Consider the following 20,322-nt stretch of genomic DNA (forward strand, 5'->3'; position numbering starts at 1 on the left):
CCTGATTTTTCAATGAAAATTCTAAAAGCGTATATGACAAAAGTTAGTGTCTCCTAATATCCAAAGCATTTTTACTTCTATTTCATTATACTCTGCCATGAGGCAGAGAAAGCAAATACCATGTTCACACTTTATGAAGCTCATCTTTCCAGCCTTGGCACTGCCCATGCTTCCTCTGGGCCCAGGTTTGGACTCACTGCTGTCTTGGCTGAGCCCCCACTACCACATGCTAGTCCATGCTCCAGGCCTCATGCTGTTCCTTTGGCCTGGAAATTCACCAGGGTCCAATTCAGATATATTTCCAAGTGAATATTAACTGCCCCCAGGCAGAATTACTCCTACTTGAATAAATTTCAAAAAAAAAACCCCACACTTTGATTTGCTTTATCACATACTATTAAAAACATCTTTAGAACTCACTAACAAAATATGCCTTGATTTCAAGAATAAATATCGAGGTTGAAAGTCATTTTCTTTTCTTTTTAAAATTTTGTTGTAGACATGAGGTGTTGCTATGTTGCCCAGACTAGTCTCAAACTCCTGTTTTCAAGCAATCCTCCCACCTCAACCTCCCAAAGAAAAGTCATTTTTATTGTTGGAGAGTTGGTCAGTATTTCAAAAGGCAGTGAACATTTATTCTGATGGCCTAAACCCAAGCTATCAACTGTTACTAAAATATATGTTTATCATCAAAATCCATGAAGTCTCTTCATCTCATCTCCCTGTTTTCCAGTTCCTTATTTTTCTGATTCTTGTTGTTTCGTGTACATATCCTTGAATGTCTATTTGAGTGTACTTGTGGGACTGCCTTGGCTGAGGTGACTGGGGTATTTGGTTTCTCTTCCCTTTCTCTCCTTTTCCTATTGCCTTCTTGATCTTTTTTAGTGTTGTTGTGACCTGGGCTGGCTCAACATTGGGTCACACCAGGTCTTGGCAGTCAGGAGTCAAAAGGGACGGTGAGTATTTTGGGCACAGAGAATGGGCAAGATGGAAACTCTCTCAGTCACAGAGCCCAGCCCTAATGAGGGTGTTGGGGAAGACATCACAGTTTCACTTCTTGCCCCAGAGAAAGCCAGCTCAACCATGTGCCTGCATGGTTATCCCCTTCTTACTGAGTCCCTGGAGGCCAACTGTTAGCCTAAGTCTGAGTTAGGTTAGGTGTGCATAGATCTGTCCAGCATGAAACATGGGTTTTTTTTTTTTTTTTTGGTTTTTCTTTAGGAGTCATCCCTTATATTTTTCATACCCCAGCTCATTCAATTCTCTATCCCACATGTGCATATCTGAAATTGGTAAACACTCCTTCCCCTGTTTTCTGCCCAAGAACTATCCAGATGAACAGACCAAGGGCTCTCTTGCCCTCTGGTGCCCAGTGGGTTCAGCCAATGGGGAAACTCAGCAGGAAATAGGTGAGGGAGAGTGGATTCAAGATATTTAGTCCCCTCGCTCCCTTGTGATCTCCTGACACCCAGCCCAAACCTTTCTAAACTGTTACTTCATTGAACTCTCCACAGATTTTGACTGTGCCCTTGATTTCCTGCTGATGGACTTTGAGGTGTTTAGGTCATCCAGAAGCAATGCAGGTTGAAATTTTACACCACCTTGGGGTATAGACACTTGAAGTAATCTCATGACAAAGGAGAACAACCAACTCAAATGGGAGCCTTGGGGAGAAATCCTGTGATTTCACTCAAGGCAGCTGTATCTTATTAATAAATGTATCACTTATTTCATGCAAAACTCCCGTAAAGACCAAACTCAATGTCCTATAACTACAACTCCCATATTGGAATTGCTTAAAGTCTTAAGATTGTAAGATTATTAGGAAAGGAGTAAATAATGTCAAAATTATTCTAAAACACACCTGAAATTTAGGATCATGAGCATTCTCAAACTCTTCCTCCTTCTTCACAAAGGGTAGCAGGAAGTCATGTTTTCATGCCACTGATATAAGCAGTTCTACTATTATGATGGCTCAGCAGGCTGATTAAGTTTAGGTGAGGCCACGGTTCAGCTCGAGAAATAAGCCTGCAAAATTGCCCAGGTATTCTACATCCTGAGCATGTCCTATGTGCCAAGCCATTTGCCCAACATGTCACATGCACTGCCACATTCATCCTCAGGTCACTCTTGTAGAGGGGCCCATAGTCCCCATGTTATGGAGGGGTCTTTTCCCCTCACTACCTCACACACCCCAGCTATGCTATGGGCCCCCCAGTTCCATCACAGGCTACAAAGGCAAATAGCCCTTGACTTCGAAGAAAAAGCACAGGGGACACCACAAATAACTCACATAGACCTTCCCACCGTCACCTCACCTGACCAGGGTCACCAAGTGTGAACCCAGGACTGCTCCATAATACTGGGTGCTCATATCATGAGGTAACCCCAGAGACCAGAAGGTCCCATCTGGACAGTCTCACAGAGGGAAACTGGTCTCTGTCAAAATACATATTCCTTTTTCTTGTCTCTCACAGGCTGACATCTGAGCAAATAGGAAATTGAATGTTAGTGTCCGTCATACACAAAGGCTTTGGGGTGACTCTGGGACGCCTATGTCATGGATAATCATGGTAGTCTCATGGCAGCCTCTTGACAAGCTAAGCTTCCTGCCCCTCCCAGACCAGCCATCCCACGCACCTTCCAGGGTGTGGAAATGTTAACCTCTCCCCGCAGCAGGAATGCACCCTGCATAAATTTGAGCCAGGTTCAACTTGTCTGTTGGCTGCACAAGCCACCCTTGGCTACTCAGTTATTTCCTCATAACTTGACCCTGTATTTTATAACACTGAATTTTAGGTGCTTCTTCTCACTCCACCCAGCATTATGGCGTTGTTCTTGTGTTCGCTTTATTGACTAGGAGCCAGGCAGTTTCAGATAGTATCCCAAAGAAGGAGGAGCAAAGTTGGAGGTCCCAGCAGCCCCAGGGTTCCTTTGCCCCACTGGGTGAAAACCTTTTGAGGCCTGCAATGCTTTCGGAACCCTCCCTTCTTGCCCCGGGTTCATGGCCCCACGCATGGGAGTGACTTCGTCATGCCTTTGGAATGGGCGGCCTGTCTCAGCCAGGGTTTCCAGCCCAGGTTCCCTGCTGTGCCCTACAGAATGCAGACAGCTCAGGCTCAGCCATCCCCAGGCCCTCCAAGAGAGCCAAGAGCTGACCTCAGCTATCAGGGACACTGCACAGTGAGAAGGAATCCCATTTTCAGAGCCCCCCTGGGAAATGTTGGTCCTGTCAGTGTGGCTCCAGTCTTGACTATTGGCCACAATGCCCCCAGCCCCACTTCTGACTGCAATTTTGTGCTGTGGGACTAAGAAGCATTTAGCTCTCAGCTCCCCCTGCTTGTCCCAAGACTTGGCATCACATCTTACACAGGTATACACACACACACAATACACATACATACCTATACCGCACACACACAAAATACATGCACACTTTTATATACATAGCACACATACATGCATACACATGTACACAGTCACACGTAAAAAACCACACTCACTCTCATACATCTACACATGCATAACACAAATATATGCGTATATGTTTTCACACACATATTAATATACACACAGCCACCTTTTCAAGTGGCTCTCTCTGTCGCCCAGGCAGAGACACACCAGTTCTGATTCAAACCTCCCCATCCCCCATCTCCCTTTGATGGGGAGTTGGGGGTGCAGAGGACAGTGGCCACTGGACCAGTGCATCCACACGACATTGAGGTGCTATTAAATAAATAAGCTCCAGTTTAAGAAGCAGAAGGCCATGATTTAGGGCGTGTCTGCTTGTGGCCGTGGCAAGTGTGTTTCTGAAGATCACACCTTCTCCTTCCTCCAGCTATAGACTTGTCCAGGGCAGAGACACTGTCTGACTTTTTATTTTTGTATTTTGGTTTGTCTGTTTTTGTCCTAAGTTCCCATGACACACAGGCGGTGGCCACCTGGTTTTAGTGAATGACTGAAAGAATGAATGGACAAACACATCCAGTTATTTAGAGGCAGTGACTGTGCATAATGATGAAGATGACAGCAAAAATAGATGTTTGAAAAGACAGTTGAGAGATAATGTGAGAAATAAGATAACTTGACAAATTGTTAATTTTACCTTCTAAATTTTTTTCTCTCACTAACTGAAGACAAGTTTACTGCAAAGAAAAGTTGCTTGATTTTTTCAAGTGATAAATGAATAGCTGACTTCTAGCCCCAGATCTTCTGAGCTGCTGAATGACATGAGCTGTCCTTGCTGGAATGTTCTTCCCCTCCCCAGTTTACATAGTGCCAGGGTATGTGTATGTACTGAGGGATAACTAGCTGTTGTCCTTGCCCTCAAATGGCCCTTCAGGTCCCAGGTTCCTTGGCAGCCTCTGTGCCCCAGGTACCCCCAGGAGTGGGAATCTGGGCCAAGGCAGCCTCTGGTCCAAGTTCCCAAGCAGAAACCAGGATGTGAATGGACATTAGTGAAGCCCGCAGAGGCCCGGGATCTAAGAAGCACTGGTCAATGACAAACTGGAGTGACATTCAAATTGTTTATAACAACATGCTAAACAAGACATTAATCTCGACAACCAAATCTGGCTTATGGTCTCTGGTTGGCAGCCTCTCCTCTCTGGGGTCCATCCATCTCTCTGGAGACTGCCAAGCAGCTCAGTGCAGACCTCGCAGGTGTCAGGACTCCACAGAGCACTGTGAGGTGTGTGTGTGTGTGTGTGTGTGTGTATCTCTATTTATTCCTTCTTCCCTTCCACACCCTGACATCCTAAAAAGCATCCCCACATAACTGAGGCGACTAAACTGGTCCACTACCTTCAGCTCCGTGCTCAGGTTAAAGAGAAGGAAAGAAATTCAAGTGGGAGAGCTCTTTGAAGAGTTGTCAGTGACTGGAGAGAGATGTGGCCTCTCACTGCTGGGGCACACTGAGAGGTGGAGGAGGGAGAGCGAAGAGGACTGCCCACCCCCCTGCCTCCACGCTGCGACGAGTGCCCTGTGCAGGGAAGATGGAAAGAGTTAGGATTAGATTGGGGGTGACATTTTAAGTTAAATGCCACTGGAAGTTTATAAACTAAAAGTAAAAGTTAGCCTGACATGTTAAGGAGTCAGGAATGGAAATTCAACTAAAAATGTTTCAAGACAGACAAAGAAAGTAAAATGAAGCCATTTCCTGTTCGCACCCCCGCTGGTTCAGCCTACTCAACAGATCATCTTTCTCCAGCCCCGGGAGATTCTGTCTAGCCTGGGGAAAATTCTTCTCCCTTCGTGCTTCTTCTAGAACTACCTGGGAGTGACCTAAGAGCATAGATTTTGAAAAGAGAAAATTCAGTCAGATTGAGAAGTGACTCCACTCACCTGCCTGGAGGGAAAATGAAGACGGTGAACTCCAGCTCAGATGAAAAGGCAGGACAAAACATTTAGAGAGTCTTCTCATAAAACATGAGCCCAGACACACCAGTCAACAACAAAACATCAGAGACCAGAGCAGTAAAGAGGAGGGCAGCTCAAAGCAGGAGGCTCCCTGGCCTTGCTTCCTAAAATCCTCCCCTGCAATGGCTCCTTCAGCTCACACACACCCTCTGTGTTTAGATTGGTCAGGTAGTCTCTATCTGAGGCCCCGGGTTTCCTGACTGTCAAAATATATACCAAGAGCTGGTTCCAGACACCTCACAGAGTGGCACTGAGTCAAATGCGGTTTCATGGACTTAAACAAAAAAGAAACTCTGCAAACTCTGCAAATGTCCCCAGATGTCATCATTGCATATGACTGAGGCCCTTATGGAGACCAGTTCCCTCTGTAATTCTCCTTAATTCTCCTAAGGATATATATATAGTGCATTCATGCTGTGTCACTCTCTTTGGGACTTCGCAATCCAGTATTCTACTAATTTTAAACATGCATGGCCCTAGCTTACAAACAAGTTGTGTTGCAAAAGTGCATTTGCAGTTGGTTAGTTGGCACCCAGAATCCGGTTTCACATGAAAACCTTGCTAAAACTAATCCATAATGTATGTGCAGTAACACTGGTAGAAAACAATGTTGTTATACTGTGGTAATGAAGTCAAATGGAAAAATATGTATACCATATATTTAAACTAACCAAGTAATAGTACACTCACTAGCTTAAATCCAGGTACTTAACATTCTCTCCTAATGCTTGAATGTTGCTGTTTCCTGCATCTTGAGGTCTAATGTGGGGCACGAAGCCAGTCTATTATAATATGAAGGGATATGGAAAATTGTGATGGAATTCCTGACAAGTCAGAACCACCCACACATTTCTCCTGTAGGACTTCCCTGAGCCACCTCTGGCCTCCTCCACTGTCACTGTCTGCCCACTGACCACTTCCTGGCTCCACCCTACTCTTTACACATTTTCCCATCTTCGTCCTGCAACTCTGGCATGGATGAGAGCCACACACAAGGTGCTAAGGTTTAGAGGAAGGAAGAGTTGACATTTCTACTTTTAAATTTACTAAAAACAATTTAATTGCAAAGAAAAACAATTTCAGGGGCTCAGTTGTCATGGTCTAACCCAGCCTGACCTGAGGTAGCCAGGGGTGCCCTGGTGGCACCACACCTGGACTCGGGGGACTCATGAGTCCACTCTAGAATCAGTCTTTCTCTACATCTAGAATGGGTGTCACCATTTAGGGCTGCAGACCACATGTCCAGGACTGGCTACACAATTTTTGGGTTCCCGTACAAGATACAAATGCAGAGTCCCTTGTTCAAAGATATTAAAAATTTCAAGACAGTGACAACAAAGCCTGGGCCCCTGTACATAGACTCTGTGTGACTGCCCAGGTGGCACAGCCCTGAAACTGGCCCTGAAAATGACACCAACTTGATGGACAACCTCGACCCGTCTGGGTCATGTCCAAATTCTTAGAAAAGAATGGTCATTTCCTGTTCAGATTTCCCAAATGACTCCCTTTAGCTTCCTTTCATTCTGTGGACTGTGCTCAGGGCCCTCAAGAAATTAGACTCTGATTCCTGGCCACAGATACTCCCTTTGCCTCCAAGTCCCCAAGTCTATGTGGTAGAGCAGATAACGCTCCAAACCAGCACTTACATGCCACCTCTCGCTGTGGTCCTGTACAAAATTCCTTCTGTTTACAAACTTTCAAAAATAAGAACACAGTGTTCCAGGGCCAAGGCAACAGACATAGACTGCAGAGGTCATCTGGGTCCCTTTCATCTCAGCATCTGTTTGTTCACTGTCCATACCTTCAGCATGCTGGCTGCATCCAGGTCTTTCTTTAGGTCTTTGGCCAACATCAAACCACAGTGTGATGACTAATTTCATGTGTCAACTTGACTGGGCCCCAGGGTGCCCAGACATTTGGTCCAGCATTATTCCAGATGTGTCCATGAGAGTGTTTTTGGATCAGATTAACATCCACATTGATAGACTGAGTAAAGAGATTGTCCATCCTAATGTGAGCCTTATCCAATCAGCTGAAGCCTGAACAGAACAAAAGATTGACCCTCCTGTGAGTTAGGGGGAAAAAACTCCTCCTGCTGACTGCCTTGAGCTGGGATAAGAATCTTCTCCCACCTTTGGACTCATTGGGAAGCATTGGCTCTTCATGAGTCTCAAGTCTGCTGGCTTTTGAGCTAGAACTTATATCATTAGCTCTCCTGGTTCTCTGGCCTTTGGACCCAGACTGAAACCACACCATCAGCTCTCCTGGGTCTCCAGCTTGCTAACTATAGATCTTGGGACTTCTCAGCTTCAACAATGGTATGACCTGATTTGTTATTTTATTTATCTCATGTATATGAACATTTATAATATATTAGTATATTAGTTCATATAATAAATACGAATTTCATATATATATGTGTGTGTGTATATATATCCTATTGGTTCTGTTTCTCTGGAGAATCCCAATGAATACACTCAGTCTCAGGATTCAGAGTGCTCATAGCCAGGCATGGTTGGTGGCTTACGCCTGTAATCTCAGCACTTTGGCAGGCCAAGGCAGGAGGATTGCTAGAAGCCAAGAGTTCAAGACCAGCCTGGGCAACAAAGCAAGACCCAGTCTTTATAAAAATTAGCCTGGTGCAGTGGTGCATGTTTGTAGTCCCAGCTACTCAGGAGGCTGAGGCAGGAGGATCCCTTGAGCCCAGGAGTTCAAGGCTGCAGCGAGCTATGAGGGTGCCACTGTACACCAGCGTGGGTGACAGAGTGAGACCCTATCTCCAAAAGAAATTCAAAAAGAAAAAGGAAAAGAAAGTGCTCATGGTCTACAGGGTATAAATGCCCTCCACCCAAAGGCCTCCAAGAACACACCTGTAGTTGACGAGGTGTTGGGTGTACTTCTCATAGTGAGATAGAAATACGCAAGGGGAGCCATGGGGCATCTCAATAAGAGTGTGCTAGAAAAATTCCATTATGGGATTTGGGCTTTGGGAGTTATTAAAGAGGAACCAAGAAGGCAGAGGCTTTCCCTGGATTGCACAATATCAGAAAGTGAGGACAATTCTGTGATTGGTTATGTCAATAAAACTTATCTATGAGAGGGCTCGCTAGAGCAAGAATAAAGCTATAATTGGTAAAGAAGCAGCAGTCACTCATATTAGCCAAGGGATGAATGCTTATAATTTTGTGAATGACACAATGACTATTTTTGTCTGTGCCTAAGCAAAATTATGAAGTGGCCTTGTGTTGTCTAAGTGACCTTGTCTGATGTTGGTGTTCTGAAAGATTGTTTGTACTCTGCTTCATGTTCTCAGTCATTTCTACTCCCCTGGTTCCCTTTGTTCTACCCCACACCCTGACCAGCCCCTTTATCCTGGAAGAGAGCTAAAAGCTCAACTTGCGAGGCCAGATGGGCTGAGTCTCCCTTGTGCTAGCTGGAAGGGCTCTGGGACCTTCTGAGGGGGACATTGTAATACACATAGCTTTTCTCTTGCTTACTGTGACTCCCTTTCTTTCTTTCTTTTTTTTTTTTTAAGACAGAGTCTCACCCTGTCACCCAGGCTGGAGTGCAATGGCGTAATCTTGGCTCACTGCAACCTCAGCCTCCCGGGTTCAAGCGATTCTCCTGCCTCTGCCTCCCGAGTATCTGCCTCCCACCACCATACCCAGCTAATTTTTGTATTTTTAGTAGAGATGGGGTTTCACCATGTTGGCCAGGCTGGTCTCAAACTCCTGACCTCTTGGTCCACCCACCTTGGCCTCCCAAAGTGCTGGGATTACAGGCATGAGCCACCGCGCCCAGCCCAACTATGACTCCCTTTCTAAAATCCTTCTACTCTGAATTACCAAAAACCAAGTGCTGTGCTGAGGCCTTTAATATATATTCACCAATTCAATCCTTACGACAACCCTAGAAGGTAAGTAGTAGTCTATTTGTAACCAAGGTACACATAGACTTAAAAAACAAAAAACAAAACATAGCACCAATAGCAAAGACCCACCCTCCACCCATCACTGAAAGATCCTTCTTGTGCTTGATCTCTTATACTTTAGGCAAGCATGATGTTGTGTCTATATACTGTGGCAAAATCAGAGAACTTCCCTTTCCAGTCTGCACACTATTTGCAGAGTAATATTCTTATTGCTTGACCCTGGATCAAAAACCCACACTACAGCCAGGCACAGTGGCTCACGCCTATAATCCTAGTACTTTGGGAGGTTGAGGCAGCATTTCTCTTAAGCCCAGGCATTTGAGACGAGCCTGGGCAACGTGGCGAAATCCTGTCTCCATTAAAAATACAAATATTAGCCGGGCATGGTGGTGCATGACTGTAGTCCCAGCTACCCAGGAGGCTGAGGTGGGAGGATTACCTGAGCCCAGGAAGTCAAGGCTGCAGTGAGCTGACATCCCCCCACTGTGCTCCAGCACAGGAGACCCTGTTCTCCAAAAAGAAACAAAAACAAAAAAACAAACTGAAAAAAATCCTACACTGCTTCCTACTGCCTAGAGAATTAAGCTCAAATTCCTTCTATCAAGATTCTGCCTAATTTGGCTTTCAACTATTTTATTGTCCTCAGTTCCTCTTTTCTCCCTAAGTGAGCTCTCTACCATGGTCAAAGCCATACATTCGTTGGCCCCCTGAACACATCAAATGCATTTCCACATCTGCAGTACTCTTTCAAGTTGAAACATTCCCCTGCCTCCATCCAATCTCAGGCTATCTCTCCTGTTCAACTCAAGTCTGATTTCTGCTGTGAAGCTTTTCTGGCATGTATCTTGTGCTATTTCATATCATTATTTATGTTTTTATGCATTACCCATGTTGTCCCAAAGAGACCTAGGGTAGACAGTTTGCAAAACGGCCACAGTAATTTCTCCCGTGCCTGTATGTATGCCCCTTTGCCATTTCTATCCTCAAGAGGTCTTTGCTCTTTGAATCTGAGGTTGAATCTGAATATGACCTGTTTTGGCCATTGGTGTGTCAGAAACCCCTGAGACCACCAAACACCTGGCCAACTACCAAATGTGCGAGCGAAGCCAACCTAACTCATCCAGCCCCTGATAAGCTGGCCTGGATCGTTAAAGCCATTCCAACTAATCCATGGAATTCCAACCAAAATAAGAAATGTTTGTTTTTATATGTCAATACTTTGGGGGATGGCTTGTTATGCAGCCAAAGCTAACAGATACAAGATTCTAAGCCCCTTCGGGAGCTGAGCTACTTTACCTGAATCCTCAGAATCCAGCCTTGCACATGGGATCAAGTTCTCAATAAATGTTTGCTTTTGATGATAACAACTGAAATACAGAATACTGGAAGCTGAGGTTTGAAGGATGACAGGCCTAGCCTTCCCATGCTTAAAGCCTAGAGGTCAGGAGTTCAAGACCAGCCTGACCAACATGGTGAAACCCCATCTCAACTAAAAATGCAAAAACAAAAAAAAAACAAAAAAAAAAATTAGCCAGGCGTGGTGGCACGTGCCTGTAATCCCAGCTACTCAGGAGGCTTAGGCAGGAGAATTGCTTTAACTTGGGAGGCAGAGGTTACAGTGAGCTGAGATTGCACCACTGCACTCCAGCCTGGGTGACAGAGCAAGACTCCATCTCAAACAAACAAACAAACAAAAAATCCCTTATCTTACACAACAACTTACCTGTGCACTAACAGGTAAGTTGTGGATTCAGCTGCTGGAACGGCAGGAAGGGGTTGCCTTTGGGAAGAGATAGGCAGCATATAGCAGTGAGCTCTTACTGGTTTTATCGTTCTTTCATCCATTGATCAAATGTTTATTGAACACCTACCGTGTGCCTGGTGTTGTGCTGCAGACTAAGAATAAGGAAATGAACAGGCCATGATCCTGGTTCTCAGGGGCTCTAGGTCTAGAGGGAGACAAGCATCAGAATACATCTGACCATCCCTGCTTTAAATTCAACAAGAAAAGAGGTTAGCCAGAGGACTCCTTTGTGCCAACTACCATGTACCAGAGTTCATTTCCTGAACAAATTGATCATGTTGCTCTTCTTTTTTTTTTTTTTTTTTTTTTTGAGATGGAGTCTCGCTCTGTCACCCGGACTGGAGTGCAGTGGCCGGATCTCAGCTCACTGCAAGCTCTGCCTCCCGGGTTTACGCCATTCTCCTGCCTCAGCCTCCCGAGTAGCTGGGACTACAGGCGCCTGCCACCTTGCCCGGCTAGTTTTTTTTGTATTTTTAGTAGAGACGGGGTTTCACCGTGTTAGCCAGGATGGTCTCGATCTCCTGACCTCGTGATCCGCCCGTCTTGGCCTCCCAAAGTGCTGGGATTACAGGCTTGAGCCACCACGCCTGGCCCATGTTGCTCTTCGACCTCTTCCACTGGTGAAAATTCATACATATTTTTCCAAAGCTATAAGTTCATATTTTCTTAACCAGATTAAGCTGCTTATTAGGAAAACAAGTAAAAAAAAATAGTCCTTAATGATATAATCATCCAGTTCCTTCAGAGGAAACAGCACTGTGCAGCCGGGTCCTGAGAAACACATGCTCTGACAATGTCAATACTTTAAACCTGGAGGCTGAAGAACAAAAGACAGTGATAGCTGTTGCCCTCCACAGTTATGGTGACAATCTGCCTGATGGCCTAGGGCCTGAGTGTGGCTCCCCAGATGGATTACAGTAATAACAGTTACTGGGTATTGAGTGCTTACTGTGCGCTAAGCATTGTAAACACTTTATCTTTTTTAATCCTCCCAACAACCTCATGGGACAGGAACAATTATTATTTCTTCTTTACAGTTGAGGAAACTGGATCACCAAGAAGTTAAGTAACTTTCCCAGGGTCACATAACTGGTAATAGCAGACATGAGGCTTGAAGCCAAGTGTTTGGTTTTTGTTTTTCCTGAAGCTTGCACAGCTTTAGACCTTGTCTGCTAACAGCACTTGTCTGTTAGGAGATGATTCTGCTTCTTTTCTTTTCCTCCTACTCAGTCCAGAGCTTCAGGGTGCCCACAGCCAGGCAATCATTTGGGTGTTAAGTAGCCTTATGCTACTTTTAGCTCTTAGAGGATTGGAAGTGCTTTATACACATCTCTTTATTTCTTGTTTGCTTTATCTTTTCTTTTTTTTTGGTGGTGGTGGTGGTTTCCCTCCCTCCCTCCCTCCCTCCCTCCCTCCCTTCCTTCCTTCCTTCCTTCCTTCCTTCCTTCCTTCCTTCCTTCCTTCCTTCCTTCTCTCTCTCTTTCTCTCTTTCTGACAGAGTCTTGCTCTGTTGCCCAGACTGGAGTACAGTGGCGCAATCTCAGCTCGCTGAAACCTCCACCTCCCAGGTTCAAGCAATTCTTGTGCCTCAGCCGCCCAAGGAGCTGGGATTTCAGGTGCACACCACCATGCCTGGCTAATTTTTTTTTTCTTTTTGTATTTTTAGTAGAGACAAGGTTTCACCGTTCACCATGTCTGTTAGCCAAGCTGATCTTCAACTCTTGGCCTCAAGTGATTGCCCCCCCGCCTTGGCCTGCCAAAGTGCTGGGATTACAGGTGTGAGCCACTGCGCCTGGCCTGTTCGTTTTATCTTTTCTAAAGCTCAAAACGAATAGGAAAGAGCTTCACCTGCTCCCCCGCAGGCAGCTACTGAACGAGAGTCTCTGCAGAGCTGTCAGCCAGCACTTAGTTGACACCAGCCCAGCTCCAGGCTGCAAGTGACTTGGGGGAGGATCCAAGACATGCCTGGCACACTACATGCCTGGCACACTACATGCCTGGCACACTACATGCTTGGCACACTAAAGCAGTCCTCATTTATGAGATGGGGAACAACCTCACCTGCCAGTCCTGTTCCTGCCTTTTTTGCTTTTATTATAGAAATTTCTAAAAAAGAAGAGAAAACCCTAGACAGATCACTCCTTGCCTCACTATGGTCCCCGTCCTTGCTCTTCCTGTTCTGGAGACACCTTCCTCTTTCTCCTCTCCTTTCCAGCCCAGTACTTCCCTCCCTTCTCCTCCCTGCCATCTCCTTCACACAGAAGCTCTTTTTTCCCTCTGGTGTAGTTCGACCCTATAGTAATTTCCTTCTAATTCAGATCAGTGTGCCTGTGTTACCATGGCAACGTGCTGCTACCAAGGCTTCAACAAAGTCACTTCTCCCCTAAATTTTTAATAGAAAATCTGCACTCTACATCTTGTCCTATCCCACCTGCTACTGCCAGTTTGAACAAAACTCCAGCCCCAGATTCCCAAATGTCTTTAAGTATTTTTATACACCATCAATTGAGTTAATTCCAAATACATTCATGCAGTTTTCTCCATGGGGATATACCTGGCTTGCTCAGCGAGGGGTGGACAAGTTGACTTTGTACTTATGCAGTGCGATTGACAGGAGCTGAACAGCGAATACCGAAGAGGGAAGTGGTTCGGGTGGAACTGCTGCTGCCTCACAGGGAAGGCAGGAGCAAACCAGAAACCCAACCCAAGGAAATTCTCCAGGGCACATGGGTCAGGCATGAGCTTGTGAAACCTCCAGCCGTGGAAATACCCAGAACTCAGCATACTCTCCAGGCCCCTCTGAGCAGAAGGTCGCAAGTCTGGTGCAGAGGAAATGAAACAACACACCCGTTGGAGTCAAGCAGAATTGAATATTATTTTCAAGTCTGTCATTGAACCAGCTGTGCTGTATGAGCTTGGGCTAGTTCCTTAACCTCTCTGACCCTCAGCAGTTTGTCTTTCAGAGTTACTGGGTGAAACACATAGGCTAATGCATGTAAAATGGTCTAAAATAGTTCTCAGTCAGTACATACTTGGTAAAGAGTAACTGTCTCAAGCCTGTAATCCCAGCACTTTGGGAGGCCGAGACGGGTGGATCACGAGGTCAGGAGATCGAGACCATCCTGGCTAACACGGTGAAACCCCGTCTCCACTAAAAAAATACAAAAAACTAGCCGGGCGAAGTGGCGGCGCCTGTAGTCCCAGCTACTCGGGAGGCTGAGGCGGGAGAATGGCGTGAACCTGGGAGGCGGAGCTTGCAGTGAGCTGAGATCCGGCCACGGCACTCCAGCCTGGGCGACAGAGCAAGACTCCGTCTCAAAAAAAAAAAAAAGAGTAACTGTCACTATTACAGTTATTATGAGGAAAACCTTCTGAGGAAGCACGGAGATGCAAAGCCAGAGCTTGGGCACAAGAGGCATATACCAAGATTACCAAATAATCAGGCTAACTGCAGAGCTGATAACCCAGCCAGAAAAACACGGTCCAGATACACCAAGATTCAAGATGTAAGCAGTAACTGGGAACGACAGCACCAGTTCTCATTACAATTACATGCTGTCACAAGAGCAATAAGCTAGAGTTGACCCACAAATAAAGCACGTGTTAACTGCTTCCAGGTCCTCTCCTCTTCTCCTTGGCCTGTTTGCAGCTGATGTACGAGTTAGGCAGGCCAAGAACTGGAATGGAGCAGTGTAAGGGAGAGAACTTGCATTTATTCCATATGGGAGAGCCAAATGTGACCCAAAGCCAGGTCCCTGCTTGGGTCCAGAAAAGAAGGCTGGATACACACAGAAGCAGCCATTTGACCTGAGTTGGTTTCAAAGGACTCAGGAATATGGGACTGGTTCCAAGGCTTTGAAACTCCACCTCAAAAAATATGGCATGCAGATGACTATTATGTATGCTTACACCTGTAATTCCAGTGCTTTGGGGAGCCAAGACAGGAGGATCACTTGAGACCAGGAGTTCAAGACCAGTGTGGGCAACACAGCAAGACCCCATCTCTATAAAAAGTAATAATAAAATAAAAAATTAGTTGAGCATGGTGGTGCCCACCTGTGGTACCAGCTACTTGGGAGGCTGAGGTGGGAGGACCTCTTGAGCTTAGGAGTTGGAGGCTGCAGTGAGCTATGAGCATGTACCTGCACTCCAGGCTGGGTGACAGAGCAAAACTCTGTCTCAAAAAAAAAAAAAAAAAGTCTTAACTGAGTGCATAATAGAATGTTAAGACATTTCCTAATGTAAAGAGTAACAGAGACCAGACCAGCAGTGCCGTACATATGAAGAGTGTAAGGAAACAGCCACTAGCTCAGGAACTCCTTCTGGGATGTGTAAGAGGAGCTTGGAAAAGAACATGTCAAACTAGTGGTGGTTCCTTCTTTGGAGAGTTGTTTCCTAGGCAGCAATGGCAGGAAGTAGGACAGAAGACTTGGCACGTATATGTTGGAAGGTCATAGACTGAAGGTGAGACATTGTAGCTAACGCTGCCTCCCATGATGGAGGAAGAAGAGGCATGTCTCAGCTCCTCCTCCAAGTCACTTGCAGCCTGGAGCTGGACTGGTGTCAACTAAGTGCTGGCTGATAGCGCTGCAGAGACTCTCATTCAGTAGCTGCCTGGAGGAAGCAGGTGAAGCTCTTTCCTATTTGTTTGGAGCTTTAGAAAAGATAAAGCAAACAGGCTGGGTGAAGTGGCTCATGCCAGTAATCCCAGCACTTTGGGAGGCTGAGGCAGGCATATCGCTTGAGTCCAGGAGTTCAGGACCAGCCTGGCTAGCACGGCGAAACCCCGTCTCTACTAAAAATACAAAAAAAAAAAAAAAAAAAAAATTAGCCAAGCATGGTGGTATGCGCCTGTAATCACAGCTACCCGGGAGCACAAGAATTGCTTGAACCTGGGAGGAGGAGGCTGCAGTGAGTTGAGATAATGCCACTGCACTCCAGCCTGGGCAACAGAATGAGACTCTGTCTCAAAACAAAAACAAAAACAAAAAACAGCAACAACAAAAATGAAAAGATAAAGCAAACAAGAAGTAAAGAGATGTGTATAAAGCACTTCTAATTCTCTAAGAGCTAAAAATAGCATAAGGCTACTTAACAACCAAATAACTGCCTGGCTTGGGGGACCCTGAAGCTCTGGACTGAGTAGGAGGAAAAGAAAGGAGGCAGAATCGTCTCCTAACAGACAAGTGCTGTTAGCAGATGAGGTCTAAAGCTGTGCAAGCTTCAGGAAAAACAAAAACCAAATCCTTGGCTTCAAGCCCCACGAACCTGGGAGGCGGAGGTTGCAGTGAGCAGAGATTGCGCCACTGCACTCCAGCCTGGGCGACAGAGTGAGACTCTGCCTCAAAAAAAAAAAAAAAAAGAAGGTGAAGGGGAGCTAGCATGTGCAGGGAGTACATGGTAAGAGATCAGGGAAGGTGGGTGGGGAGATGCCACATTCTTTTTAACAACCAACTCATGCAGGAACTAATAAATGCCCAAGGGAAGCCATTAATATATTCATGAAGGAACCACTCCTATGACTCAAACACCTCCCATTAGGCCCACCTCCAGCATTGGGGATCAAATTTCAACATGAGATTTGGAGGGGACAAACACCCAAAGCGAAGCAAGCTCCTAGAGAAGCTGTCTCCTTCTGACCTGAGGAGGGGAAAGGGAGCCCATAAGACTCAGAGACAGTGGGAGAAAATCCCCTTTATTTTTAGTCATTTATTTTATCTTCCACCCAACCCTCCAGGAAACCCCCATGGTGGTGACAGTGATAGTAACAGCAGCAGCAACTGAATAGGCACCTCAAACTCTGAGGAAGTAGAACCCTTCTCTCTGACCAGAGGGACTATAGTCCCAAGAGCACAGAGAAAATTTGAATTGTTTTTTATCTGTATCTATCATCCCACTGCTTGGCTTTGGAGGAAAGCTGCAGTCAGAAATGCTACAGAGTTGGGAAGCTAAATTTTCAGTTTCTAGACAGAATACCAGGAGAAGCAATCCCTGGAGGCCAGAACATGTTGCAGAGATCATGGTAAAGAGAAAATTCAAGAATGCAATCCCCTAAAGTTATGTATGAGTATGTTGGTTTATTCCAGGAATATAAATGCATCGATCTGATCCTAGACAACATACCAAAAGTTTTAAGAACTGAACTATGAACTAGGCAACCACTTGGTTCCCAGGTTGGTCACTGGGAGGTAGACAGATGGGACATGTCTGAATATCACTGTAAAAACTTGAAAAACTGAACTTATATTAAAACCACAGCCCACTAAAGGCAGGTCAGACATGGGTCCTAACCAAGTTCATTGCTTGCTGACACAAACAAACAAATCAAATTTCTCCGTAAGAATCAATTAGGACCAGGGTATTCAAAATGTCCCAAATGAAGAACCAGAAGAATCTCAATAATTCATAAGGATAAACATAACCAAAAGACATCAATCTCAAGATGACACATATATTAAAATTACCAAAGATTTTAAAGCAGCTATTACAACAATGCGCCAATAAATAAGAAAGAAGAGTCTTGAAATGATTGGAAAGATACAAAGTCTAAGCAGAGAGAGACATGATATAAAAGAAGAACCAAATGCAAACTTTAGAACTGAAATATACAACCACCAAAATAAAAAACATATGGGTAGTCCTCAATAGGAGAACAAAAATGGGAGGAAAAAGTCAGTCAACTTGAAGGTAGATCAACAGAAATTATTCAATCTGAACAACAAAGAAAAAAATTATTTTAAAAAATGGCTGGGCGCAGTGGCTCACACCTATAAACCCAGCACTCTGGGAGGCCAAGGCGGGTGGATCACTTGAGGTCAGGAGTTTGAGAGCAGCCTGGCCAAGATGGTGGAGCCCCATCGCTACAAAAAATATAAAAATTAGCCAGGTGTGGTAGCACATACCTGTAGTCCCAGCTACTCAGGAGGCTGAGGCAGGAGAATAGCTGGAACCTGGGAGGCAGAGGTTGCAGTGAGCTGAGATCCCACCACTATACTCCAGCCGAGGTGACAGAGTGAGACTCAGACTCAAAATAACAAAAACAAAAACAAACAAACAAAAAAACAGTGTCACAGGGATCTGAGGGACAACAACAAGAACAACAAACTCTAAATTTGAGTCATCAGAGTCCTAAAAGGAAAGGAAAAAGAGTGTGGTTTAGAAAAGTATTGGAAGAAATAATGGCTGAAAGCTTTCAAAACTTAGTGAAATACTTAAACTTACAGATTCAAGAAACTTGGTTGTATTAGTTCATTCTCACACTGCTATAAAGACGTACCTGAGACTGGGTAATTTATAAAGAAAGAAAAGGTTTAATCTGCTCATAGTTCTGCAGGCTACCTTGGCTTCTGCTTCTGAGGAGGCCTCAGGAAACTTACAATTATGGTGGAAGGCAAAGGGGAAGTGGGTACATGGTCACATGGCTGGCAGGAGAGAGGGAGAACAAAGTTGGAGGTGCTACACACTTTCGATCAACCGGATCTTGTGAGAACTCTATCATGAGACAGCACTAAGGGGATGGTGCTAAGACATTAGAAACCACCCTCATGATCCAATTACCTCCCACCAACCTCCTCCTCCAATACAGGGAATTACAATTTGACATGAGATTGGGGTGGGGACACAGAGCCAAACCACAGCACTGAGCATACCATAAGGAGGATGAACCCAAAGCAATTCATATCCAGACACAAACAGATGAAAACTAAGAACAAAGGGGAAAAAACAGCCAGAGGAAAATAACACATTACACATAGGAAAAACATGGTTATAATGACTGGATTTCTCCCCAGAAATCCAGGTCAGAAGGCAGTGGAACATTTTAACTACTGAAATTTTGAAAAGCACTGTCAGTTCAGAATTCTGTAACCAGCAAAAATATATTTCAGGAATACAAGTGAAATAAAGACATTCCCAGACGAAGAAAAATGAAGAAAATTCATTGTCATTAGACCTGCCGTAAAAGAAATTCTTCAAATAGAAGGCAAATGACACCAGAGGAAAACTTGGAACTTCAAGAATGAAGGAAGAGTAACAGATGTGGTAAATACCTAATTCAGTATAAAAAATTAGGCTTTTTCCTTGTGAATTCTTGAAAATACGTGTGATAATTAAAAACAAAAATTAAAACATTGTTTAATGGGGTTTTCTATAGGAATTGGTGTAAAACATGGAGAAAACACAATATAAGGGGCAAGTAAAGGAAACTATATAAGCTTTCTATAATCCACTTCAAGTGGTTAGATAGTAATTCAAAACAGACTGTAAAAAGTTAAGTATGTATATTATAATCTGCAAAGAAACCACTGAAAAGAAAATATATACAAAGAGATAAGTAAAAAACTCAAAAATTAAAATATGAAAAAATGTTCAAAGAAATAAAAATAAGGCAAGAAAGGGGAATAGATGAAGAAATACGGAGGGAAAAAAGAGAAAACAATTAATAATGTAGTAGATCTAAATCAAAACATACCAATAATTACTTAAATATATGTTATCTCAACACATCAATTAAAAGAAAGTGATTCTGAAAATGGATAAAAAATGAAAGAACAACACACAGTTTTGTGCTGTCAACATAATTCTCAAATGTCAGTGTAAATATAATGATACAAGTAGATCAAGAGTAAAAGAATAAAAGAAATATGCCATGCAATCACTAATCAAAACAAAGCTGGAATTACTATACTAATTAATCTCAGACAAAGTAGACTTAAGAGCAAGGAAAAGGGATAAAAAGGGACATTATAATAATAAAATCATTGATTATTTGAAAACAAATTTTAATCCTAAATATGTATGCACCAAGCAACAGAGCTTCAAAATATATGAAACAACTTACGGATTCAAGAAACTCAGTTGTATTAACTGACAGAACTTAAAGAATAGTGAAATATAGAAATAAACTTGGAGACTTTAACACTCCTTTCTCAGTTATTGATAAAGCAAATAGAACATCAGCAAAAATATAGAACAACTTAACGTCATGAAACTACTAGGTTTAATTAACACTGTAACATCATTCCACCCTACAGATTATGCAGTTTTTCCAGGTGTGCATTAAAGGTTCGTAAAGATATATCATATCCAGAGTCATAAAACAAACATTAACAAATATAAAAGAATTAAAACCAGGGAACAATTTATCCCTATTCATAATGGAATTAAACTG

The sequence above is a fragment of the Papio anubis genome, chromosome 19, assembly GCF_008728515.1.
Source record: "Papio anubis isolate 15944 chromosome 19, Panubis1.0, whole genome shotgun sequence".
Lineage (NCBI taxonomy): Eukaryota > Metazoa > Chordata > Mammalia > Primates > Cercopithecidae > Papio > Papio anubis.